Below are 26,194 nucleotides of genomic sequence, written 5' to 3' on the forward strand. Positions count from 1 at the left end.
AGCCACCAGATTTGCACAATCATCTTGCAACATCAACACAATGTCTTAATTCAACTATCAGAGCTGGTAGCAACATCAGATTGCTCTAACCAACCCTCAGAAAATCAGGTACGTGAGCTGTGTGCTCATGAGACTGGGCTTTAGGAGAAAATCCTTCCCTGTGAGGCCCTGGCACAGGTTGCCTGGAAAAGCTGTGGCTGCCCCATCCCTGGAAGTGTCCAAGGCCAGGCTGGATGGGTCTTAGAGCAACCTGGGATAGTGGAAGGTGTCCCTGCCCGTGGCAGCAGGTGGAATAGGATGAGCTGTAGGGTCCCTTCCAACCCAACCCATTCTGGGATTCTGTGACTAAGTTGCTGTAAGATTGCAAAGCAGGAAACACATCCCAAAAACCTCCCTGCCCCTCGCCGGAGGAATGCTCTGGCCAAAGCCCAGGGTTCCACAGCAGGATTTGCTGCCCAGCAGTCGGGCTCAGAGAAGAACTGAGGATGGGATTCTCAGAAGGCAGAGCCCAGCTGCTGCCTGCTCCACTCTGCCTCACACCAGACCGCCAGGTGGAACGGCTCCTGTGACCTGATCCGACGCATCGGGGCAGGCCAGTGGGACAGGCAGAGCTGGGGCTGCTCACCCATCACGTCACCCAACCAATTAATCCCAAGGTCACTCTAATTACTTGAAAGAACACCCCAAATAAGGGGAGCAGCAGTAATTTCAACAGCAGTCTCCAGTTACAGCTCACCAGGCAAAGCTGCACCTGGGAAGCTCAAACTGGTGGTGAAGTTGATGGTGGTGGTTTAGATTTGGGACCTGCTTCAGCAGGTGACTGTGTAAGGACTGCAAACAGGGGTTCTGGGAAACCTCCTTTTCCTGCCTAGTAACAGCAATTCCATGTTGAAGACAGCCACAGAAAAGAGGAAAGTTGGTCCTTCACTCTCAGAATTACCAAACTTCATAAAATCTTAGTCCTGCCCTTTTCCCAGACCGATTTTAGCTCTGTCCTGCAACACCAGATGTGCAGCTTTCCCTCTGACTCTTCCATATCTCCTATCTTTTCATACTGTACACACCACAGTTTCCAAAATCTTTCCCAAACCAACCCACCCCTTCTCCCTCTTCCTATCAGACCTGTCTAACATGTCCAGCACCACCACCCTGATAGGAGCAATTCCAGAGGAGAGGTCCCAGCTGTGCCACCAGCAACCTGGATTTACACTGGATTCTGGTTACCAGGAAATAGAACTCAGGAATATTGAATAATATAAAAATAAGTCACTTTGGTCAACTTCTGTGCTGCCCCAGTTCCTGATTCTGAGCTATATTTTTAAGTTCAGCTTTGATGGAAGTGAATCACTAAAAGATTTCTTTCAAAAATCAGCACATTTCACATAAGGATTTTGCCTCATTTTGCTGCTTGTAACTTTCCAATTCCTTCATTCAGGCACAAAGAAGAGTCATCCTTGTTCACCAGTGCTTAGGTTTGTTATTATTTTATTATTATTTTGTTGATTTTTGTGGAATTAGGGGGAAAAAAAAATCTGGCTTGAAGATGCCAGTGAATCCCACATTCTCCTATGCAGATATACAGAAATTTTCAGCTGTCAGCAGAACAATTCCTCAAGTTTTCTGAATCCATCCTCCAGCAGTAAAATTCTACCTACTCTTTTATCTATTCTGGATATTTAGACGGAAAATTATTTGAGTGGGAGGCAGCTTGTTCGTTTCAAAGAGGATGACAAAGACTTGTTACTCAAAAGCATCTGTGCCTGTTTCATCATTAAAAGGTCATTTTCTTCCAGTCAGCTCTTGCAGAGAACATGTTCTACCCCCTTAGCTTTGATACCCTGCAAGCAGCAACTCTGCTCCTGTCCTTGGGACTCCAGATATCTCCTAAGGAATCCACATGGAGAAGGCAATACCTACCTCTGTTTTCAAAGCAGCTGATTATGGCTTGGGATATATTAAACAAAAAGCAATAAATCCCTTGTGTAGCACTGCTCCTCCCTGTCCCTCCCAGAGCTGCCTGCTGTCTCTGCCTGGTGATTATTGTTTTGACTAGTGGTTTCATGCAAGTCATTAAAAACATTCTCTCGTCAGATTTAGAAGCAGAACACAAAAGTGGCTTAAAAACTCACCCACTCCATTTTCTCATTTTTTCAAGAGCTTTCCACCTAGTTCAAATGCACAGAAGAAATTCTAGCCCATTAACATCCATCAGAGAGCAGTAATGAATTCATCAATATTGCTCCAATCCGTGGGCACAGCATCGTGCTGAATCATTTAGTAACTACATCTGCAGCAGGAAGGGCTCACACAACCCTCCTCACACTGCCAGCAACCACCTCCCTGAAGAAGGAAAAATGAATGTATTGAGACCCCCTCCAGCTCTGTTATCCCTCTTGATGGGGTTGGCCGTGCCTCTCCACACCAGTATTCCCACAGCCATCAAATCCTGCCTGGAGTTGCTCCTCCTGGACGTCTCCCTCCTTTGCCAAGCCACCTGCAGGCTTGCAAGGAGCTTTCAGTGCTCTTTCTTTCTATAAATGACACAAGGATTTGGGTTTTCCCTGCTTTTTAATCTATGTGGCAAATACTTTAAGCCTTGAGTTTTTAATTTGCAGAGAAAAAAAATAAACAACAAAAACCCCTCAACACCAGGTTACTGCGATCATTATTGCCACACACTGGACTGTGATTTTATTTTGGTGTCTATTTACAGAGCTATGGAAGGACAAACTTCCTCCAGCAAGTTTTCCTAACAGTGAAAGTTCTATGCATAAGAAAAGCTAAAAGCTACCAAAATCAGCCAGTCTTAAAGGAAAATAATTATCAAGTAATATGGAAGTTTAGCTAAAAAAAAAAAAAAAAAAAAAAGACTTTACCTGTGGCTGGAGTACAACAGTATCAAATTACTGTTCTCATAACAAAGGAAAAAGAATTTATTCTTGAAAAAAAAAATAGGCCTTAATGATATAAACAAAATTATCCTTAAATGTAGATTGGAAACTACTTTGCCAGCTTTGCCCAGGGATGTCAAGGCTGGTGGGCTCTGCAGTTTTCCATCTCTCTAAGTCCCTTCCTTGTGTTTACACTCTCAGTTGTAATGGTATCTCTAATTAACCCCAAGAATAAAGAGGGTTTTGTTAAGGTAGCCCTTATAAAGCAAGCAAAGTTACTTCAACTCTCAGTACGTTTGCTGCCTTAACACAGATGATGTCTCAGAGCACATACACTCACACATGTGTCTACATATCCTCAACTCCCACGGCTTAATTCAATTAATACTATTAAATCTTTAATGCTTGGCTTCAAAGGCTTTTTTTAAATTTTTAATAGCTCTCATAGGTTAGCACGAATGTTCTAAGTTTTTCTGCTATATTTTAAATAAACTCCTCTTTTCTTGCCACTTTGATGTTTGCCTTTCTGACAAACCTCTGCTCTGTGAAGCTGCTGCGACTTTGTTTTGTTTTGTGTGCAACGATGACATTACAAGCTCCAAAAGATATGTTAATCACCGAGCTGGAATCTGGGATTTTTTTAATTCCTCTCACCTGCCCTCTGGGCTGGGAGTTGGCACCAGAACAGCTTTCATCAAAACAATGAAACCCATAAGGAGAGAAGATGCAACTGGCGAGAGGGGGCTCTGATTTGCATCTGTTTAGCATGGAAGCAGCAGGCGGGGCTTAATTCTCTTTTACTCTGCTTTCCCATGAAAGAGAAAATGCCAAATTCACCATATTTTATTTAAATTGTTAAAACAGGAGTTTTGACAAAAGACTAGTCAAGCTGGATGGAAGAATAAGCCTTGTAGCATCTAAAGGCACATCCATTTCATACGTTTGACGGGCACTCTGTGCGTTTTTCATTCTCCCCTTCTCTAAGTCCTTGGGAGACCCCTCCCCACCTTGCCCTGCCCCATTTCTAAATTTTGAATTTGTGAGACAAGAGACAAAGCTTTGACAGCACATTTCAGGCCTTTCTATAAAGCATAAACTACAATAAGAAACAAAAAAGAAAAAAAAAAAAATGAAAACGGCACAGACTTTCCTCCTTTAAACTTTATTTTTCTTCTGAGTAAGAAAAAGAAAACCCTTCTTAAAATAAAACTAAAAATCAGCATTTCCAGGGACAGGAAAAGGCACTATAGTATTATATACACTATCCAAGCTGACACAAAAAAGAAGAGATTAAAACCCTGGCTGTAAGCCAAGGCATCCAGACACAATTTTGCACAGAGCATACATAACAAAAGTGTTCCTGCATTCAGGATGTTGGAGCGGGTTTCCTGCACTCACACCTGGAAAGCCAACAGCACTAAAAACCATGGATCCCAGTCAGCCCCAGATCAACAGGTCCCTCACACCTCCAAAGGCAAGGATGTGCTCACACTTTGCTTGATCCAGACCATCTCCCACAGAACAGAACCCTCCTCATGAAGCAAATGAAAAATAGAATAATGAAGACAACCTACAAAACTCTCTCCTGCTGTTCTCCACTCCTCAGCATTTCAGCAGAGCTCCCACCACGCAGAGCACTCCCCAAAATTCCAAATCTCCAGCCATACTTTTATCCTGACTTTTAAAGCCGATGTAAATACTCTTGGAGGCATCCTATGGTCGTATTATTATGAAATTAAATATACACAGACACTATTGGTTGGCAGACAGACAACAAAATGGCAATTGCAGCACTCAGTGTGTTTAAAGCAGCAGGCCAGGCAAAAAGAGATTATTCACTAGGTAGTCAAACGTAAAAAAGAGCCAGACATGTCAGTCTGTCTCAGTGTCTCACAAAGGGGTCAGCGATTTGTAAATTTTAAACACAACACTTAAGCAGTTTTGCAGACTAAAAATCCTTTGATGATTTACCTCAGTGCTCCTCCGCAATAAACCAGTTTAAAAGTGATTTTGCTGGACTCAAGCTTTTATACCTCAGCTTCTCTACAAGAATTCTGAAAGCCAAGTCAAACCAATTATAAACATTCCTGTATTTTAACTTCCTTATTAAAGCTTCCCAAGAGAACCAGTAAACATATAAACATAAATATCTTTCAGAGGAGTCACCCATGTACCAATAAAATCTCCAGAAAGCAGCAGCTGCTTTGGTGAAAAAGTATGAAAAAACATGGACTGCACAATCATAATCCAGTGCAAGGACAGTCATGCTGTTCTTCTGAGCAGCAGGTAGAAATTTCTGCCTTAAAAATATACATAAATGGTAGAGTCTCAAAAAATTACAGTATTAAACATTGATTTCTGATCTGCATTTGCATACTCCTAAGAGAAGAAGCCGGCGTCACCTATGCTGTTTATCTAAAAACATTCCAGCAGAGGCATTATCTTGACTTTCTGAGAAACTCTTCTAAATTGGTAGACAAAGTTTAACTTCATGAACTCTGCTCAACAACAGCAGCAAAATATAGTAACACTTCTCATAGGTAATAAGCATTCCATCCTTAAAAGAAAAAAATCACTGCAAGCAGCAGAACACTGCAAGAAGCAATCAAACCCCTGCAATAAGGCAGGATGGGCTCAGAAGGCAAATATTTCATTAGGTAACACAACAGAGGCGAGTTTATGGTTTCAAATGGTCATTAGAGAAAGAGGTTTTTATCAAATAATTAAATACATGGGCAGGGGCATTTTAAAGATGCACCAAACCTTCCCTGGTTCTGAATATTGAGGGTAATGCATAATCAGGAATCTCTAAGCAGATATTACCAGTCACATTCCAGCCATGTCACAAAATGGGAGGGTATTTCCCTGATTAATTAGTTAAGTGAATAATTAAAAGTATTCAAGTTCTGTTTTTCAAGTAACAACTGAAGTGCTTTCCTTTATATACACCATGTGGCAGAGCACACTGTGCTTGACCATCCACCAGAGAACAGGCATGTTAAAACAGCTCTAAACAGAACTGCAGGATAAGGATTAATTAATTATCTTCAATTCTGGCTGATTTTATAGGTTAGAGCAAACATCTCTGCCTTACTGCTGTTGTCACAAGCCTCATCCCTGTCCAAACAGAGCTGAAAGTCAGTAGAAAAGCAGCTTCAGCAGCAATTGGGTCAACAGATTTGGCTGAAGAAATCCTCATCACTAAAAAGAAATAAATAAATAAAAATCAGAATGACAAAACTAAGGTGATGTTTGGGGTCTGTTCACCCAGTCAGCAACACACAAGGAACCTACTGGGAATGGAATTCCTACCTACAGGAAAAGATGTCTGCAGGATTCTTTTGTGCTGCCATCTCAGGGGAGGAAGTTACCTTTAAAAATACTTTGCTTTGTCTCTCCCTGAGGAATATCAGGACTGTCTGTATCAGTTGTTTCAGTGGGGTCTGTCCCACAAAGGTTTTACTCGTGAACCACACAACCCTCCCACCAGTGAGCAATTTACTCATGCGATTACTCCCAGTGGACTCAGAAGAACTGTGTGAGAAAGAAGGAACTTTGCCAACCCAAGGGTTGCACAATCGGGGGGGGGGGGGAAAGTAAAACCAAATCAGGGAGGGGATAAATTGCAACTGACAAAAACTACAATCAAGAAATAGCTGGTGACAGATTGTTATTTAAGTACAAGGAAGTGATTTAAACAGGAGCAGTTGTAATAAGATTAAACGATTCTCTATTAAGATTCTTAAAATGTCTTTGTTCTAGCAAAGCTCTGAAAAGACCATTGCCCTTGCAAAGGTTCAGAAACTACTAAATTGATGTTAAGTCTAGAGATTAATATGATTTGGGAGAATAAAGAAAAAAATGTAAAAGAACATCCCAGACATCATTAGTACCTTGTCACCCATGCTGGTATTTTTTCCCTAGCCGGGCTACAACGTGTGTTGTAGCATTTATTGGTGGCAAAACTCAAACCCAACAAACAGAAGTAGAGAGCTTGCTCTGCCTGGGTTTCTGCTTTTAAATAATGAAAACTCTCAGGTTGATTTTAAAAGCCATCACATTATGTAAGTGACATCTCCAGAAGGGCAGGGAAGTCTCTATGAGGTTATACTGGAGAGAGATTAAATCAGTGTCTGGCTGCAGAATTTCAGCCATGACCCCCAGACTCCACCATGTATTTTAAGAAGGCAGTTCTAAAAATTCAGCCCCCAAAACTGGCCATAACTCCTGCAACACTGAAAAGCAAACAAGGGAGTCTTCAGATTTCTGTCTTGTACGGTGGACATAAAACATCTCTAGCTAAAGTGTCTGGCACGGTTTGAAACTAACAAGCAGCTTTAAACTTTCAAAATAAAAATTATTCCTTAATTTATTCATGTATTGTTCACTGAGTGCTGCATTCTGAGAAAAAGATAAGCCTGAAAGAGCCCAGGTCTGTCCCAAGCCTGCAGAAGCAGCACAGAGGCCTTCTCCTGCCTGGGTCACCCTCCAAACTCTCCTGGACCTCATGACCATTTAGTATTTACTATATGGTGACACAACAAGGCTCAGGCACTGCAGACAACATGGCTAAAACAGCTCTGGGAGGAAAGGCAGGAACAGTGTGGAAGGAAACAGGAGCAGGAACACTGTGGAAGGAAACTGCAGAGGTCTCATGCACACATTTCAGCTAATTACTTGAGACAGCTCAGGGAGCTCCACCCCTGACGGCAGAAGGAAAACTATTCCTTGAGAACAATTTGTATGGATCAGGACAACAAAACAGAGTGTGACAGATTCCTTAAAACTTCCCCCAGCCACCTCCACCATAAAACACAGATAAGGGGAGCCTCCAAGGTAGAACTGCACCCAGGCCTGGGCTGGGACTGGTTTTACCCAGCCCCAGAGCAGAGCCAGCTGCACTCCCGCTGCCAGTGGGGACCTGTCCGTGCCTGAGCTGCTGTTTCCCCACCCGCACAGAGCTGGATTTTGCAAGCCAAGGCACAAGAGGCGTGCACAGCCCAGGCCTGACCTTGAACACCAGCTCGAGGCACCAGTTAGAGGCATTTATGTTAACAGCCCTGGGTGACAGGAAACAGATAGACACACTATTAACAATTAATGCAACACAGGGAATTGGCTCTGAGATCAATTTAAGTTCAATTTTTGTAACAATACCAGAAAAATGGGCTGAAAATTATCGATGCAGAAGAAAAGTATCTTGTTAGCATAGTAACTTAAAGTTATATTTCCATATAAAAAGGCATAATAGTGAATTACAAACTGAATTCTGCAAATATCTCCAGTGTCAGTGCAACCAACAAATACAAAGTACTTTTATACTGATTTTCTAATTAGTATCATCATTTATACAAACTCCACTATTAGATATTTACATAGAACTCAACCTTGGTAACTTAAGCCACTCTCCTTACAACCATTGGTTACCTACAGAAACCACCAAAGAACTTTCTGACCCATATCAATGGTTTGGACCAGCATCATAAAATCAAGCAAATCCCAAATTTGGAAACTGGAGACAAAACTGTTATTTGTAAAATGATAAATAAAGAATACCAGTTTTCCTGTAGCTTTCCACCTGCTGCACCACTCACCGAGAGGCTCAACCCAACAGCCACTGAGTTCTAGATCCATCCTGAAGCCCACAGTCTCTGAATTCACTCTCACATTCATCCATTCTGAATTCTTTTTCCATCCAGAACAGGAAAGCAGTCCTGTAACAACCACCTAAACTGATTAACTCAGACTTTTTAGGGTCTGTTATTCAGCACAGCCCAGTCTGTACCAAACCTGGAGCACACCAAAGCTAGCAGACCTACAATCAGCTGCGGCAGGTTTTATTCCAGAGGACGGCAATCCACGTTTTTCTCCTCCATGGAGTCTCCTGCCTTCTTAATGAGCAGACAGGCTACTGAAACACACAAAAACCTGCTGTTCTTTGAAGCACTTAAGCCAGCAGGATACTGGTACGTTTCGATATTTTCCCCGCACAGATCAGAGCGAGGCAAAGTGGGAAAAGAACATTACAGGCGTTCCTACAAACCAGGCACATTTCATTTTCTATTAGCAAGATCCCAAGGGACACTTTAGCACTCTGCAAATATGGCCCTGGAAGACTGGGAAGTTGCTTCCTGAGTACCAGTCATTAAAGAAAGATATTAGAGTAACTTACATTCTTCTACACCAAGCAAAAGCCAGAGTCATTTCCCCATCCTACGTACAAGACCTAAGAAAAGCAAGATCAGGAACATCATAACTGCTCTTTAATGTATTTCCCCTAAACTGATTATCATTTAATGATTTCTCTCTCCCTCTAAAGGAAAAAAAAACAGCCAAAGAAACAAAACACCGATATCTGTATCAAGAGAGACTATCAGCATTTTTATGAAGTAACAAATTAGGCCTTTGGCATTTCCCAGCAGTGATCCAAGATTTGAGGCTTCTTAAAAGCTCCAAGTTTTAAAGCAATCAAATGGCTGACAGCTGGAACAAAATTAGCATGATTAACCAGTTATGTAAATAATGATGTGGTCAGTCCAAGCCGAATTCATTTCTGCTACCTGCATTATACTGGACATCAGATGTTTGTGAACTCTTCATTAAATGTGACTGCAGAAATAATGGAAGTGAAAACCAACATGACCATCACCAGCCAGGCTTCCTGACAGTCAGGGATGTCTCCTCTGCTCCTTCCACAACCATCAGGTAACTCACAGACAGGACTTTTTCCACCCAAGTATTACTCACCACTGCTTAGCTTCTACCTAGGGAACAGGTCAACTACTTTTTCTCATGAGAAAAATCCATGGAGAGATGAAGAAAGATGGAGAGAGGCTATTTACAAGAGCTTGGAGCGACACGACAAGGGGGAATGGCTTCCCACTGCAAGAGAGCAGCATTGGATGCGATATCGGGAAGGAATTCCTCCCTGTGAGGGTGGGGAGGCACTAGATCAGGTTGCCCAGAGAAGCTGTGGCTGCCCCATCCCTGGGAGTGTCCAAGGCCAGGCTGGATGGGGCTTGGAGCAGCCTGGGACAGTGGGAGGTGTCCCTGCCCATGGCAGGGGTGGCACTGGACAAGCTCTGAGGTCCCTTCCAACCCAACCCATTCTGGGATTCTAAGATCCTGTGAGTGCTACATTTCATTTCTTAAAGGTTGATAATAGTTTTCATTCCTCAGCAGATGCAAAAGTCGAGCTGCTGTGTCAGAGAACTGTTGTAACACAAGAGTAATGTTGCAGAGTTACTTCTTGGAATCAAGGAAGTTACAATCAGCACCCCCAAGTCAAACTTCCTCAAATGTAACCCACAGTCAATTTGGCCTTATCAGACTTCGCCTTCAGGAATGCACACTCATGGGTCATTCGTGCTTGATAATTTTTGATAACATAGTTAAATATTTAATATGGGCAAGATTATCTCTGAAATTCTGTCGAGCTAGTTTACCATTACTTTGCACTTATAAAGGAAAATTTATCAAAAGTTTTGATTCTTCCCAATAAACCTCTATATTTGAGTTGGTTCAAAAATAACACATCTGAGAATCAGCCAAGACAAACATACTGAGAAGTAATTCCTAAACAGGCTGTATTTTACTAAAGATACCATTACAATATATTTATATTTCTAATTTTAAAAAAATCATTCATCCCACATTTCACATCCCAACAATACAATTTCCTATGACCTTGTGTCTCACAAAACATAGCAACACACTGGAATTGTGCAAGAGTTCTGTATTACCATAAAACATGTATTTCAGTGGAGAGAATAATAAAACTTAATCTCATGGCCTGATTTGAATTTTGAACTCTTGAAGTCAGACTCCACAGTCCATAACATCTGCAACAGCTTCACAATCCTAACAAGTATTTTAGGCCTCCTGTTGAAAATGGATGAGTGTGTAGGTAATTCAGGGTATTTTCTTAATAGATAAGAACAAAAAATACGTCCAATTGCTGTAAATTTTAAATCTCACTGGGCTTTTCAGATCAGCGTCGATACCATACTTGAGAAGAGGGAGGGGGAAGCATTACACACCCATAAAACTGAGACCAAACGCTACCAGTTTTAAAGCCTTAGAGCTTTAAATCTTAACATGAATATTTTAACATTTATATTAAAGCCTTACGGCTTTAAAATAGGGGACTTCCATTGTGGGCAGCCTGTGATAATTGCTGTTTCAATATCTTTCACAGCAATAATGCCTAATGTAATACAGCTCACTGGCTACCCAACCCTAATCTGTAGCATCACAGGTACTGCAGGTAAAAAATTTTAAATATATATATATAACTATGTATCGATGTATATATACAGAAGGAGAGAGAGAGAATATCACAGAACCACAGAAAATCACAGAATTATTAGGGTTGAAAGGGACCTCTGGAGATCATCCAGTCCAAGCCCCCTATATAAAACAGACCCTTAAAAATGATTAAAAGCATTAATACACATCTCCCAAACAACGATATTACTGAAAATACGACAAAATAACCCCCGCCCCGCCACGATGGAGGTGAACAACGCCGGGGCGGGGGTCGGACAGGGCGGACCCGAGCCCCCCCCCGCCCCGGCGCCGCCACCGGGAGCCCCCCGAGCCCGCAGGCCCCGCCATCCCCCGCAGCCCCGGGAGGCCCATCGGGAGCCAGGCCCAAACTTCGGGCCGCGGGGGTCCAGCCCGTCCCCGCCGCCGCCCGCCCAGCCACCCACCGGCGACAACAAAGGCCACCGCGGCCCCGCGCCCTCCCCGCGGGGACCCCCGGGGGCCCTTCCTGCGCCCACCCCGCTCCCCTCGGAGGGGAAAGGCGGGGGTGCGGGGGCTGCCCGTCCGTTCCCCCCCCGTCCCGCAGCCCGCGGGAGCCGCGCTGACCTGTGGGCGCGGGGCGGGCGCGGTGTCCCGGTGTCCCGGTGCCCGGCGGCCGCGGGCTGCGCTTGACACCCACACGCACCATCCAACATGGCGGCGGCGGCCGCGGGGAGGCGGCGGAGGAGGCGGAACCGGCGGCCGCGCGCGGCCCCGAGGCGCGGCCGCGCTGAGGGCGGGGGGGACGCGGCGCTGCCCGTCCCCTCCTTCCCTCCCTCTTCCCTTGCCTCCGTCCCTCCTGCCGCGGCTCCTCGCAGCCAGACCCGGCGCCAGTGAGGAGTGAGGCAGGATCGGTGGCCGGGCAGAGCCCTCGGAGAGGGTCCGAGGCTGCCTTCGTCGGAAGGAGAGCGCCTGGGGAGCGCCCTCAGTGTTCACAGCACCCAAGAAAAACTGGTGTCAGGGCTAGAGATCCCCCAAAACCCAGGGACAAATAATACAAAATAATGACTATCAGTACAAAATAACCACATTTATAGAGCAGCGAACAGTTTAGAGAGGGGTTGTGGCCACCTCTGATGGAAGGAGAAGGCTTGGGGAACACCCTCCTCTTCCACACTCACAGCTCCCAGGAGACACTGATTTCAGGGCAGGGTAGCCCCCCAAAAATCGAGGTCCAGTGTACGCTGGCAGCCCCCAAAGCACAATCATAGAATGACTTAGGTTGAAAAAGACCTGAGGTCATCAAGTCCAACTTATGGCCAAACACCCCCTTGTCAACTAGACCATGGCACTGAGTGCCACATCCAACCTTTCCCTGAACACCTCCGGGGGCAGTGACTCCACCACATCCCTGGGCAGCCCATTCCAATATTTAATCACTCTTTCTATGAGAAAATTCCTCCCAATGTCCAACCTGAACCTCCCCAGCACAGCTCCTCACACAGCACAGATACTGCACTTTCCCCCTCCCACTGAAGATGCCAATATAAAATAACCACATTCATGGATAAGGGGACACTTTACGGACACATTTGTGGATCAGGGTCACCACACAGGGCGATGAAGGGGAGCTCAGCAGGGACACAAGCACGAATGTGGCGGGAGGAGCTGGACGGTCTGGGTGGGTCGGAGCACACGTCCTTCCCCTTGGGATAATGACTAAACCTGTGTCTGGTATCGCAGGCTGGAGGAGGTTACTGGTTCCATTGTAGTCCTCCCTGGATGTATTTGTTCCCATCGTAAAACTGTGAGACAATTCAAGGAAACGGGACATGGCTGCTCGGGAGGCGATCGGGATTGGTGCTGCCAGGGGAGAAGCTGGATAGCAGAGCTCTGCTTGGATCACTGCTGGCACAGGGAAGTGCTGCTGGTTATTTAAAACCCAAATTCCTGAGGAATCATGCCTTACAAAAGCATAGGAAAACAGAAATGTGGAGCAAAATCCAGTTGATGAGTCACTGCTTTTAAGTGACAGGAAGGTCAGGCTGGGCTGAGCTGCAAACTTCATCAAATCTCAGAATGGTTTGGGAAGGGACCTTAAAAATCATCTCATTCCAAACCCTGCCATGAGCAGGGACACCTTCCACTATCCCAGGTTGCTCCAAGCCCCATCCAACCTGGCCTTGAAAACTTCCAGGGATGAAGCATCCACCACTTACAGCCCAGCCCTTTCTCCCATGGAGCCACTATCAAATCTGCCACAGATTTGAGGCTTAAATACAGAAGAACTGCAGTGAAACACTGAGTGAGCTGCATTGAAAGCAACTTGTTTAGAAATGCTGCAAATTCCAATTTCTTGAACACCATCTGGGAGCCAGGAAGCTCTGAATCTTCTGCAGCGAGCTGTGATTCTGGCTTAGCTGTTAACCTTGAGCTAGGCAGGATTAAATTCTGGGTGAAAAAAATGAGGGATCAGCACACATCTGATGGTATCAGCAGGAGCTGAAAGAATACTTCCCCCTTTTCTTCTCTGCAAGAAAACAGCAATGATGGAAACCCAATGTTTCTGTGCACGTTCATTAATCCTAATGATAAGATGCTGACAGGTCTAAAGGAGGAGAAGAAAGCTCTCGGTTAAAATAAAATGGGAAGACCAGGATTGTTCCTGCTGCCTTCCCTCCTGCCTGTGGTCCTTCCAGATCTGGGCAGACAGCTCTCCAGAGCAGGAGACAGCTTCCTCTCCTTTCCCAGCTCCATCCCAGGTGTCTGTCTACATCATTAAGTGTGCAAATCAGCAAACCCAGCAAAAACCTCCTGCAGCTGGCACACTTCCACCAAAAAAACTGTTTTATATCAACCAGATCGAGCCCCTTAGTGCGAGTAAAACAAGCCAGCCAAGTAAAACTACTTATTTTTTGATTATTATATCCTTGTTAATGCCTTAAATTGCAGTGTTCCTGCAACACTGGGCAGGTACTTGAGTGGTACAGCTGCACCAGCAGAGCTTTGCCCAAGCTGCACAGGGATGTTCCCTCCTGGTGGTCCCCTGAGTGGCAGTGGATTTCTGTCTCTTGTTTCATATTAGCAACAGGAGCTCACTACATTTGTCCTTGATTTAAAACCCAGGAGCTGGGGTAGAACACTTCCCTCTCCAGCCCTGCCCCATTCCTCTTTGGAGCAGGCTGTACCATGCCTTGGATATTGACCCGAGCCACTCTCTGATCCTTCCCAGCCCACAACATTTCAGCTGTGTTGGCAGAATCAGAGTTCAAGGCCATGATTTGCAGTCTGAGTTGGGCACCACAAGCCCAGAGCTGCGGCACCACCCCGATAACCAGCAGAGCAATCCACACAGCTCACAGACTCCCAGGATATCCTCGGGATATGGAAGGGACACACAAGGAGCATCAAATCCAACTCGTGGTCCTGCACAGGACAACACCAAGGATCAGGGACACCTTTCACTACAGCAGGCTGCCCAGAGCAGCTGTGGCTGCCCCATCCCTGGAAGTGTCCAAGGCCAGGCTGGATGAGTCTTGGAGCAACCTGGGATAATGGGAGGTGTCTCTGCCCATGGCAGGTGTGGAACTGGAGGGTTTCTGAGATTCCTTCCAACTCAAACCATTCTGGGATTCTATGAATCCCACCCTGTGCCTGAAAGGGTTGTCCAAACGCTTCTGGAGCTCTGGCAGTCTCGGTGCCATGACCATTCCTTGGGGATGTTCAGTGCCCCAGCACCAGGTGAAAAACCTTTTCCTAGTATCCCAACCTAAACCTTCCTGACACAGCTTCATGCCATGCCCTCAGGTCCCACCACCGGTCACCAGAGATGAGGTGGTGTCAGTGAATCCAGCAAGCAGGAGTAGAGGACTGTTGCAAGGCAAGGAGCAGGAGGATAAGGAGTGGGATGTCTGGAATGCAAGAGGCTGTCCGGAGAAGATGAAGAAGGCACATCCTCCCTCGGCTGCCCTCCCAGCTAACCTAGGGAAGAGCAGCTGCCAGGGAGCCCCAGGAGGGCCTGTTCCACAGCCATAATGGGAATATCACCCATGTGGGGCAGAGCACACCACTAATTAGCTAATGAGTTTGTTCCAAATGTCTGGCCAGGGTGCAAGGGACAACAAGAGAGCACTTGAAAAGCCCCGAACAATGACAAGTGCATTTGCCTCTTGTCGCTGACCCCAGCCCTGCATTAACAAATAGGTCACAAACAACGGTGCTTTGCAGTGATCTAATCCTCCAGCCATATGTCGGCTGCCCGAAAAAACCCTGCACAGAGAACGCCCCAAAGCTCTGCAAAAATCCCAAGGAAAACTCGATAAATATATCCCTGCCGTTTGAAATTTGATTTCCTCACTCTATTGTTTCTCATTTCCTGAGAGCTGGCTTGGTGGATCACATTTTCTGCCTCTGTCTCCAATGCTTGTAAGCAAACAAGACTGAATCTCATTATCCTGATGCATGGCCCTGGCTGTGTGCAATCCGATCTCTAAATCACAGTCATTTTGCTCCATTACTGATTTTCCTTCCCACTCCTAACCTACAGGTCTTCAGAGAAATCAATGCAGAAATAGAGACGAGCATCATCGAATGAAGGTGTGTTTAATGTTCAGCACTTCAGTCTGGATTAAATAGCCAAGTGAGAAACTGCCTCGTGTCTCAGGAGGTTGGGCACCCTCCGCTCCAGTGGCAGCTGGAGTTTCCCAGCCTTCCCGGGAAGCCACATGCTTCCACATGGGGTAAATGGGGACTTCAGTCCCTAAGAGCCCAATTTGAGAAATCTGCTAATTAAATAGTCTGGGCAAACACAATCATCATTGTCCTTAGAGCCAAAGCAGCGAGATGTTTCTCAACAAGCACAGACCCTCCCCGGAATTTTCTGAGCTGTCTGCATGTTGCTGACAGTTATAGAGAATATATTCAGATTATACAACTTGATGTTCACCCCGGGTTATTCTCTCCTGGATTCATGAATATTTCATGGAAATATGCAAAGTCTGAGTTACAGTCTTGTCTGCTTCAATTAGACACATGGATCCACAGGGTCTGCAGCCCTACCACACTTCCAGGGTTTGTCTACAAAGCAAGGAGAACCAAAATAAGAGTTTAGCTCCCCTCCCATCATATTTAGCCTGGGTTCTTCAAACATCTTTAAATAAGGGAGAAAAGCAGAAGGATGGGAATGAGGGAGAGTAGAGCCCAGTGAGCCTGTGCCTGAGTTCAGCTGGAAGCAACCCAAGCTAATCAGAACAGAGCCAGCAGGAGGAGGTTCGTTCCCTTCGTGATGCAGACAAACTTGTAGAACTGTTTCCAATGCAAATATTCGTTTTGACAAGTACAAAATTAATACACCTCTAATATGGGTATTCAAAACAGACCTTTTCTGAACACGTTGGCAGATTCATGAAAAGAGAAGAGAGAATGCAAGCCCAGCACATTCTGGTTTTCTCAAAATGAATGTGCTCTGACAGTGCAAGAGGCAGTGACGTTTGAATGTGCTTAGTTCTAGTAATTACCAAGTGTTGTGTTTCTTTAGAAGCTGGAGCTGTTCTCATCTGTGGGCACCTTCCCTCATTCCTTTCTCCTTACTGCTCCAGAGGTGCAGTTTCTCCCATGCCACAGCAAGAAGCCAAGGCTACTGTGCTGCTTACATTAAATCCCACTGAGGCCTCAGGGTGAAATTCCACAGGTTTTAATTGACCTAAGCCAGGGTGTTGTGGTTCCTGCCCTTCCTCCAGCACCCCTTCCCATTCCCTCCTTGCCACCAGCACCAGCTTATACCACCTGTGGTGAAGATTAATCACTTTTGGGGGGGGGAGTGTTGCTTCTCAGCCAGTTCAGCTCCCTAAACTAGCTCACCAGAGGGTCAGATGAGCACCCACATCAGCAGAAAAGAGAGGACAGGGCCATACAAGGCCACACCAACTGCTGAGGAGGTATTTTTCTGGGTTTATAGGACACAAGGAGCACATCTGACCTAAAGAGCCTGGATCTGCTGCTTGTTTCCAGGCTGGGAGCACTCACCCACTAGGACCATCTGCACAGTTTGGAGTGGCAGACTCAGGCCCAGCAAAGCTGGGCTCATTTAGTGTTACCATCTGGCTCCCCAAAGCAAGTCACCAAGGCAGAGGCAGTAAGCTCCTGCTGAAGGACAGGCATTCCCTTTTGCTTGGTACAGTTTGTCCTATCCCTCTTGACTTCCTCCTTGTCACAACAAGAGGACTTCCTGCCAGGATGGAGCCGATGGAACGCGTCACCCATCAGAATTCCTCCTCATCATTCCTGCAGCCACCCAAAGCATGTCACCGGGAGAGTCAGACCCTCCCTTTTGCCCCAGGCCCATCCTCTGAACTGATAGAGGCTCCATAATAACTTCCACAGGATGAACTGTGCAGTTGCACAAGGACCTCACGTGGCCAGGGATTATCCTCACTCCTCACAGCTGTTTCTTCTTGAGGGAAAACGCCCTGTGGGGTTCACTCTGAGGAATGTGTCAGGAGAGTTGTGCTCCTGGCTCTGCGGAATCCTCTGGGATTTGGGTCTCCTCTCTCCTGCTGGGACAGGGATTTTGGCTGGTCCTGGCTGGAAAGGGTGGCTAAAGACTTTGTACACTTGGAAAAGAGGGGGGGAAGCGATGTGTGCCTACAACCAAGCACCCAGCCTGTGGCCACTGCTGGCAGAGGGCATGGTCCAGCACAAGGAGTTTCACATTTAAGCACAAAAACCCAGAAAGCACCACCTTCTCCACAGGAATCAGCTGCAGCAATTCATCCACCCCTTACCTGGGGTGACTTAGGGGGTACCAACACTGAAATCAGCATTATCACACCACAATGGGGTGCTCAGGGCATCATCAGGACAGCTGGAGCTTCCTTCCTGCGTGCTCTGCTCCCACAGCATCCGGTGCCTGGCAGCACAGGCTGCCTGGAAAGCCACCTCAGCTCCAACCCTGGGAGCTGAGCTGCACAGCTCCAGCCAGTTTTAGCTCAAATTTCAGAGCGTTGCTCTCAGACACAAAGACGGGACCCCCAAAGCAGAGCAAGTACTGGAAGCTGCAGGTATTTTGTGTCTTTCAAACAGGGAGGCTGGAACAGTGCTGCCACATCCCTGGCTTACAGCTGGATGCCCCTCACTGGCTAGCGCAGCTGAAAAGCTGGTAGCTTTCCCCCCTAGACAGATGAAAACTGAGAGCTGTCTGTTTGGTTTGTGTTTGCACAGCATCCAGCCAGTCACTTAATTAGCTGGCCCAATTTCTGGGTTTCTGATTCCCACTTCTGCAAGTAACTTCCTCCATTCCCAGGCTCACAAAGCCAGTTGAAACTTTCATATCTGCATGCACGGTTGTGACTCCAAACGCGTCTCTGCTGCCCATCTCATCCTCAACAGGGCTTCCCAGGAACTTTCACTCTGTAAAAAACCCTAAACAACGGTGCAGAGCTGTAAATACATGGTCCCTGTGTGATAAACAAGCAGATTAAAAGAATTCACTAGCTGGGCTGGAAGAGATTCCTGACAAGGTATCAGGACTCCACAAAGCAAACAAACGGCACAGCACTGCAGGCAAGAATTCCTCCAGAACGTGTTCAGTCCTAACACTCTCCAGCCAAGCTGCTCCATGCATCAGCCCTGCTCTGAGCTCCTCAAAAACCTGATAGAAGGGAAACATCCCTCTTCACCAACAGCAAGCCTCAGGAGCCATTTGAGCACCTTAGCCAGTCAAGCAGGTTATAATTGGCTGTAATTAATACTCCTACAAGCTTCCACATTCTTACGGACTGAGATGGAGAAATACAGGATTGCTCCCTGACCCTGTGAACATGAGAGGAAGTCAAAGGGGTCTGTTGCCTTCTGATTTTTAGAAATCAAACATTTCTGACAGGGGAAGGTGAGAGGCAAACACCAGCACTGCTGGGAACTGGCTGGGCACAGCCCCATCTCTTCTGGGGCACAAACCACAATAACCTCAATCAAAAATAACTGCAGAGCAAGTTGCTACAGACAGCAAGTTCCCTCTGTCCTTCAAGAAGCCTCTTTTAAGCTTTCACGTCACTCAAAGCATTTTGGGAGGGGCGTGGGGTGCAAACCACACAACCACAACAGATTTTAGCAATACTGAAAGTGGGCTTTGGTGAAACAGAAGCTGAATAAGCTAATCCAGGAAGGTGGAAACTAAAGAAGCCCAAAATGCCTGATGTCATGAAAGCCCCATGTGTCACCAGTGGGCCGGAAGAAGGGTTTGTGGCACCTGCGCAGCTCAGCTGAGAAGTGCTCTGCACTCAGCAGGATCTCCAGCACTTGGGGAGGAAGGGCTGGGCTGTGCAGGCGATTTCCTCCACAAAACCACCAACTGACCCTTAAATGAAAACTGACAGGCACTTCCACACAAACACCCTGTGCCTTGCTCTTCATTACAGACGCGTTCCAGAGCGTGTCTGCATCAGCTTTTCCAGCTTGCACTTGAGAGAGAAACGTGAGACTCCAGTGTTTTCCCTCCAGGCAGGGCAGGACCTCTTGTTTTGCTCTGAGATCAGAGCCTGGGGGAAGGCAGGGAACTGGAGATGCTGTCACTCAACGGGTGCCTCTTTCAGGATGCATCTTGCAGACACAGCTCCAGTTCGGGAGGTTCCCAGGCCCTGTGCTGCTGAATCCAAGGAGAACACAGTGTGGAATTCTGTCTGCTCACTCACTTTTTCTTCTTATCAGAGAATCATAGACTGGCTTGGGTAGGAAGGGACCTTAAAATCATCCAGCTCCAAACCCCCACCCATGGGCAGGGACACCTTCCACTATCCCAGGTTGCCCCAAGCCCTGTCCAACCTGGCCTTGGACACTTGCAGGGATGGAGCAGCCACTGCTTTTCTGGGCAACCTGATCTAGTGCCTCCCCACCCTCACAGGGAGAATTTCTGCCTAATATCTAATCTAACCCTGCCCTCCTGCAGCTTAAGGCCATTCCCCCTTATTGTATCACTACACATCCTTGTGAAAAGTCCCTCTCCAATAATATCCTCCCATTACCCTCAAACATTCTCTGTAAACACTGCCAGTGTTCAGATTTTAGACTGGACACCTGGTTTAAAGCAGGAGGGATGCTCTTACCTTCCCACACATTGGCTCCCAGCTCCAGACCTTCATGTTTATCATCTTTGAGAGCAGAGGCTGAGGGCAGCACCCACGTGCTGTTTTCCTCAGCTCTCCTGGGTTTCTCCCGAAAACTCCATCCCTGTAAAGCCCCTTTCTCCAGACTCTCCACAGACTGGCACGTTTTCCACCCTCAAGGCTAAAGCCTCTCCTGAGCCTTGCAGACACTTAGCACATTCCCTAAGCCTTCAGCACCCAGGGGTACTCAGGGAGGTTTAAACATATGCTAAAATTATTTACTGAACTGTCTCTGCCCCAGGGAGCCTAGAACAGCACAGCTGCAAACCACTGGAGACTGCATTCCTGATCCCAGCTGAGGGAGCAGCAAGCAGATATCAGGTTGGGATATAGAACTTGTGCTAATCTGGTCTCCAGAGGGAGAAGACACAGGTCCCCACGCTGGAGAGCAGCTGTGGCCCCTTCCCAAGCTGTTTTTGAGGGGTCTTCCACAAGTGATTCCAGCCCTTTGTGCTCAGTCCAGACTGTTTCTGTTGCTCCAGAGGTTCCCTGAGCTCCTTCAGCCACCTCACCCTCCACACTGTCCCCTCCACTTGGAGCTGGAGCTTGCCCACAATCAAACTCTTGCCCTTATTGCTCATCTGAGCCCTTGCAAGGCATCCAGTGTCCCATGGTGCCTCCAGTCCCCTGCTCCCAGGCAATGCCAGAGGCTGAATCATGGGGTATCCCGAGCTGGAACACACAAGGATCATCCAAATCCAACTCCTGGCCCTGTGCAGACACCCCAACAATCCCACTGTGTCCCTGAGAGTGGTGTCCAAACGCTCCTGGAGCTCTGGCAGCCTTGGGGCCATGACCATTCCCTGGGGAGCCTGGGCTCCCCAGAACCCTCTGGGGAAGAACCTTTTCCTGATATCCAACCTAAACCTCCCTGACATGAAATGGCATCGAAATCCCAGTTCCTGCAGCAGGGAGGACCAGCAGGGCCACTCCTCCAGCACAGCAGGGCACCATCTTGTAACATTAATATGACAAAAGGACATAACACACCAGTGTGTCCTGCTGCCACCCCATCTGCAGCTCCACAAGCTGCTCAGCCTGTAGTGACCAAGACCATCAGCCCCCCAGCAAAGCCCAAAAACCAGCAAAACCCAAACCCAGTTCCTCTTTCAGCCTGAGAGAGGAAGAGAGGGGAGGAAGGAGGAAGGAAGATGACAAATCTGCATTTCAGACGCTGAAAGGAACACCGTGTAGAAACAGATATTTAACAGGATTTGCCAAATGCTTTGCTTGCCATTGCATCTCTGTGCATGTGCCAAACACACCTACGTGGGGAGGGTTTTTATTACCTGTGCTAATGTTAGTGCCTGACATCATGAGCCCTGTCAGAGCCACGCTGTTCCTGTGCCATCAGCTTCACAGGGAGGGGGCTCAGGTCCCCATTTTCCTGGGGATCTCAAACTCTTCCATTGAAGCAAATGCTGCTTCCAGCTCTGCAGGAATATTTCAAGAGAAAGGAGTGCCTTGGCTTTCTATTTAAGATGCAGAATTGCCTCCTAGGAGTGCCGCATTTGCTAAGAGGGCAGAAAGCGAGAACACACGTCTTGGAGCAAACCCCTGGGCAGTGTTCCTTAACACGGGCCAGATCCTGCTCTCATTTACACACAGATATCTAGAGAAGCTTCCGTGAAATTACCCTGGATTGCCACAGCTGATGTGTCAGAAAGCACAACCCAACACAGCCCTAGGGAGGAATCCATCAGTTTTATTGCGGCTTCCCAAAAAATCTGCACTCTGTTTTTCCTCTTGCCTTGCACAGGCAAAAAAATCACGCTCAGGGAAGTGCCCTAAGGGGGCTGTGCCACCAAAGCAGCAGCTTGGTTTCCCAAAGGGCAGCGGATGCAGCAGCTCCCGTGTGGGTTGGGATAGGCAAAGCCACGTGTGCAACCTTGGAGGCTGTCCACTCATTTCAGCCCCAGCTGATGACAGGCTGGGCAGAGTTTTCACAGCTACTTAATTGCTAAACATTTCCCGCAGATACTCAGCTGAGGAGGGGAGAGAGGTCAGAGCAATGAGGGACAGCCCAACCCTGGATGAGACTCCAGAGAATCCACACAGACCTGCCTCTAGAGGGGAAAAGTCAGCACTGGACGCTGTGGCAACAGGAATAAATCAGAGTGACAGCAGGGCTGGGGACTCTGGGGGGACTCCCGAGTACATCCCCTGCTTCCCCGCAGGAAAGGGCAGTGCAGAGCATCCGGGGAATCCACAGCTGCACCTGCATCCGTCCGGCCAGACACAGAGGCCTTCAGTGCTCCATCTTCCCTCCGCTTCCTCCCCCTTGTCCTGCCTGTCTGTGCCCTGAATAGGCGGTTTCAGGAGGAGCACAGTGCCCGGATTCTCTGGGGTTTCGTGGCGCATCCGGCGCTCCGCACGCTCTCCCGGTGGGCCCAGCTCCAGCAGCCCCTCCGCCTCCTGCGCTGCCCGGGATGTGGCCCCCGCACATCCTCAGCCTGAGCGAGTGGCCAGCGAGGGTCCCTCCTCCTCCGGCCGCTGGCTGCCCCCACACCTGTCACCATCTGCCCTGGCACTGCCCAAATTCCTGCCACACACGGCTCCTGTCCCACCAGCAGCTCAGCCAAACACACCATGGCCCAGCCACAAGTCACCTCTGTACTGGCGGTCCCCCACAGCCCTGGGAAGTGTCACCTTGGCATGTCCACCCCACTAGCAGCCCTGTAGGGAGGGGACACCTCCCCAAACGTCCCCCCCAAAACCGCAAGGTGGGTATATGGAGCCAAAGGAGGAACCAGGGCTGCTCCTGAGGAAGGCATGACGTGAGCTGTGGCTTAATTGGTTATTAATAACTTCTTTGTTAACCAGCCAGCCCTGAGGAGGAACCGAAATTTGACTAGCCCGGTGGAGAGCTCAGTCACCGGCAGCCAGCAATCATTCACAATTTCTCCCTACGTGTTTTTTTCGTTCCCGGGAATCGCAGCACCCCCCGGGTGAGTCACGGTGGTGACAGCTCGGTCCCCTCACCCACGCACGCGGCACAGGCTTCTGGGGTGGGTTTTTCTTTTTAATTCCTAGAAAAATAACAGATGCTCTCTTTGAGGGGGAGATTCTTGGAATCCGTTCAGGCCCCGGGCTGTGTCTGGATGTGACCAAACTCCCGGTTCCCCTAAAACAAGCCCTGTGGGAGCCGCGGAGCTCCCCTGCCCACGGGTGGTTACTCCGCCAGCCCATGCCGAGGGCGAGCAGCCTTCCCCCATGGCAAACACTGATGGCAAACAGCCTCCACACCCAAATCCCACGCCTCCTGCCTGGTTTCTTTGGAATTTCCAGTTAAAGGGACCCTTCAGATTTGTCTCCCGTGCAAATCAAAGCAGTTCTGTGACCCTCTGCACCTCCATGCTGCGCTGACAGAATACATCACAGGGGGTTTTTCCAGCTTCAACTGCCTGGGAGTAGTTTCTGAGGACCCACAAGAGCTGGCAGAGCATTCCCCACTCCCATCCATGCTGCAGCACCAGCCTATCTAGGGAATTTTAGTATGGGGACCTCACTTTCTCCATAACCCAGGCAGGCAGCCCAGCACCAAGGATGAAGATTGGAGGCCAGACACAGTTGCTCACCCCAGGAGTCGCCATCAGACGTTTCCAGAGCAGGATTCAGTAGAAAACATTCCTCCCGCAGCTTAAAGCAGAGCCTAACCTGCATGAGGGCACCCAGCAGGTCCCAGAGTTCCCCTCAAGTGTGTCAGTGACCACAGCAAGGTCCCAGGACAGAGCCAAGGACCAGAACACCACAGCCACGGAGCAAACGAGATCTGCTGCCAGCTGAACACTGAGTACCTGCTCCAGGTGGATCTGGACAGCTCCATCCTCTCCAGGTCACACCAGGAAAGACACAGCCACTGTACAGAGGGACAACTCACCTGCTTTTGGGGTGTCCCAGGCTGCTGAGGGGAACTATCCCAGGGAACAGCAGGATCTCAGGAGTAGCTCCAAGACACAGCCACAAGAAAGAACACTCTCTCCTCATCAGCCCAAACCCAAGAAGTGGCCTCCATGTCCTTTTATAGGGCCCAGGGAGGCAAATAACTTCCAGCTGTGCTGGCCCTGATGATTAACTCGATAATGGTTCACACCTCTGTAAGTGATCCTGGTCTGAGCCCCTATCCCAGCCACGCCCAGAGCCAGGCACAGACTGTGACCTCATCCAGCAGCTCCAAACTGAGCCCTGGGAACTCCCAGGAAGCCCCCACTGTGTGTTCCCCTGAGGCTGCTCTGTCTGGGCTCTCCCTCCTCACCAAAACCGTGTTTGACCCTTTCCCAGCCACCATCCGAGGCTGCATCCCTCTTGAGGAGGCTGTTTTGGATGATCCCTCAGCGATCCTTTCCTGTAGGTTTGGGGTTGAATTCCACACCCAAGACTTCATGACTTCCAGTCCTTTTCCAGATCCATTTTTGGGGCCAAATACTGAAAGCGAGGTCCCACCACCAGCCTCCTGTCCCTGGGCTTCTCCCATAAGAGCAAAGTCCCACTTCCCAACCCACCTACACCACAGGCAAGCGGGCCCTGCTCTGATTTACCAGCCCCAAAACCCCAATACCAGCCCCAACCACCCATGCTGACCCCAAGGAGATGCAGCTCCACATCTGGAGGCCACCAACACCTCAAGGAGCATTTCATGGCCACGCTGGACCCAGCGTGGCCAACTGGCTCTGCTCCTCCTGTAAATGTTTTCCTACAGGTCCTGTGGGATGATGTGAGGCTCAGAGGGGTCTGATCCTCTGTCCTCAGCTACACCAGGGTGTAAACGGTGACACCGGTTCTTCAGTGTGGGCTGAGAAGTTGGGTTACGCACAAGGTCCGACACTCAGGAGTCACCGACGTGCCTCTGCTCCAGGGAAAAGTGCTGACGCTGAGATCCTGTTTAGGGGCCCTGACGTGGCGTTTTCTAGCCCAGGATGTCGCTTCCTCTCCGCACGGGGCCTCAGTGGGGCTCCCGCTTCCTCGAGAGGCATCCGGATCCCCATCGGAAAAGCTGATTCCATCCCCGGGCACGCAGGCAGCTACAGCTGACCCGTGTCCCTGGGTTTATCCGCATGCACCATCCCAGGCATGAGCCTGGATCCCGGCTGTGCTGCATTCCCAACCCCGGCACAGCGCTGTGTTGTGGGGCAGGACCCATCCCTCTCCCCGCTCTGGGAGCAAAGCCCCGGGTCTGCAATGAGCCAGCTCGCCTTGCCCAACCCTGCACCATCCAGGCCCAGCTCAAAGCCCCTCTGGAGGCAAAGCCAGACTCGAGACACTCCCTCCTTTCCCGTGGGCAGAGCAAGGAGCCACCGAGGCACGGGCCGGGAGCTGGGGAGCCCAGAGCGGCGGCCGTAACAAAGCTCCCCAGGCCGTAGCGGAAGGGGAAGAGGCTCCCCTCCCTCCTCTTCCTCCCTCCCGCGTGGGTATTTTGCAGCCAGGTAAACACAGGATGTTGATGAAACGGGGCGGGGCAGATTGGGCAACCCGGGAGTCAGCGGGAGCTCCAGGCAGCTCGCAGCGCCTGGAATGGCCGTGCGGCCGGAGAGGGGCAATGCCAGAGCCGCTGGCCCCTTCCTCCGCCTGTCCCCAGGGTCACGGAACTCCCCTGCCCTCGGGAGAGGCAGCCCAGGCTGGTGGGGAAACCCAGGGCAGGGTGGGCTCCCACCCTCTGCTCTGCCCTCGGGTGATCCATGGCATCCCTTGGGATCTCCTTGCAGGCTGCGCTGAGCTCAACGCCTCACTCCAAAAAGTTCAGGCTTTGACACCCAACCAACAGCAACCATGTGTCACCTCCTGTGTCCCTCTGAACACTGGGGACATGCAGGGCACAGGGATAACGGGACAGATCCCCCAGGATGCCACCCTGCCGGGCATCGGCTCACGGCTGGCACAGCGGGTTGGGGTGGGGCACCCAGA

General features: G+C 48.8%; 1 protein-coding gene across 4 annotated transcripts in view; it reads right to left on the reverse strand.

Annotated features, from left to right (window-relative positions):
* The window catches only part of EPN2 (epsin 2), a 54,497-nt gene extending 30,195 nt beyond the window's left edge, over positions 1–24,302 (reverse strand). For 2 of the 4 annotated variants that reach the window (XM_069029701.1, XM_069029699.1), the window contains exon 1: positions 11,763–11,883. The gene's annotated coding sequence lies outside the window, so the exon portion shown is untranslated. Of the gene's footprint in view, positions 1–11,762; positions 11,885–24,173 lie in introns of those variants that run through there. The other 2 variants (XM_069029700.1, XM_069029702.1) reach the window with 2 other exon arrangements.
* Between the last annotated feature and the right edge of the window lie 1,892 nt (positions 24,303–26,194).

This window comes from Aphelocoma coerulescens, chromosome 14 (genome assembly GCF_041296385.1).
Source record: "Aphelocoma coerulescens isolate FSJ_1873_10779 chromosome 14, UR_Acoe_1.0, whole genome shotgun sequence".
NCBI lineage: Eukaryota > Metazoa > Chordata > Aves > Passeriformes > Corvidae > Aphelocoma > Aphelocoma coerulescens.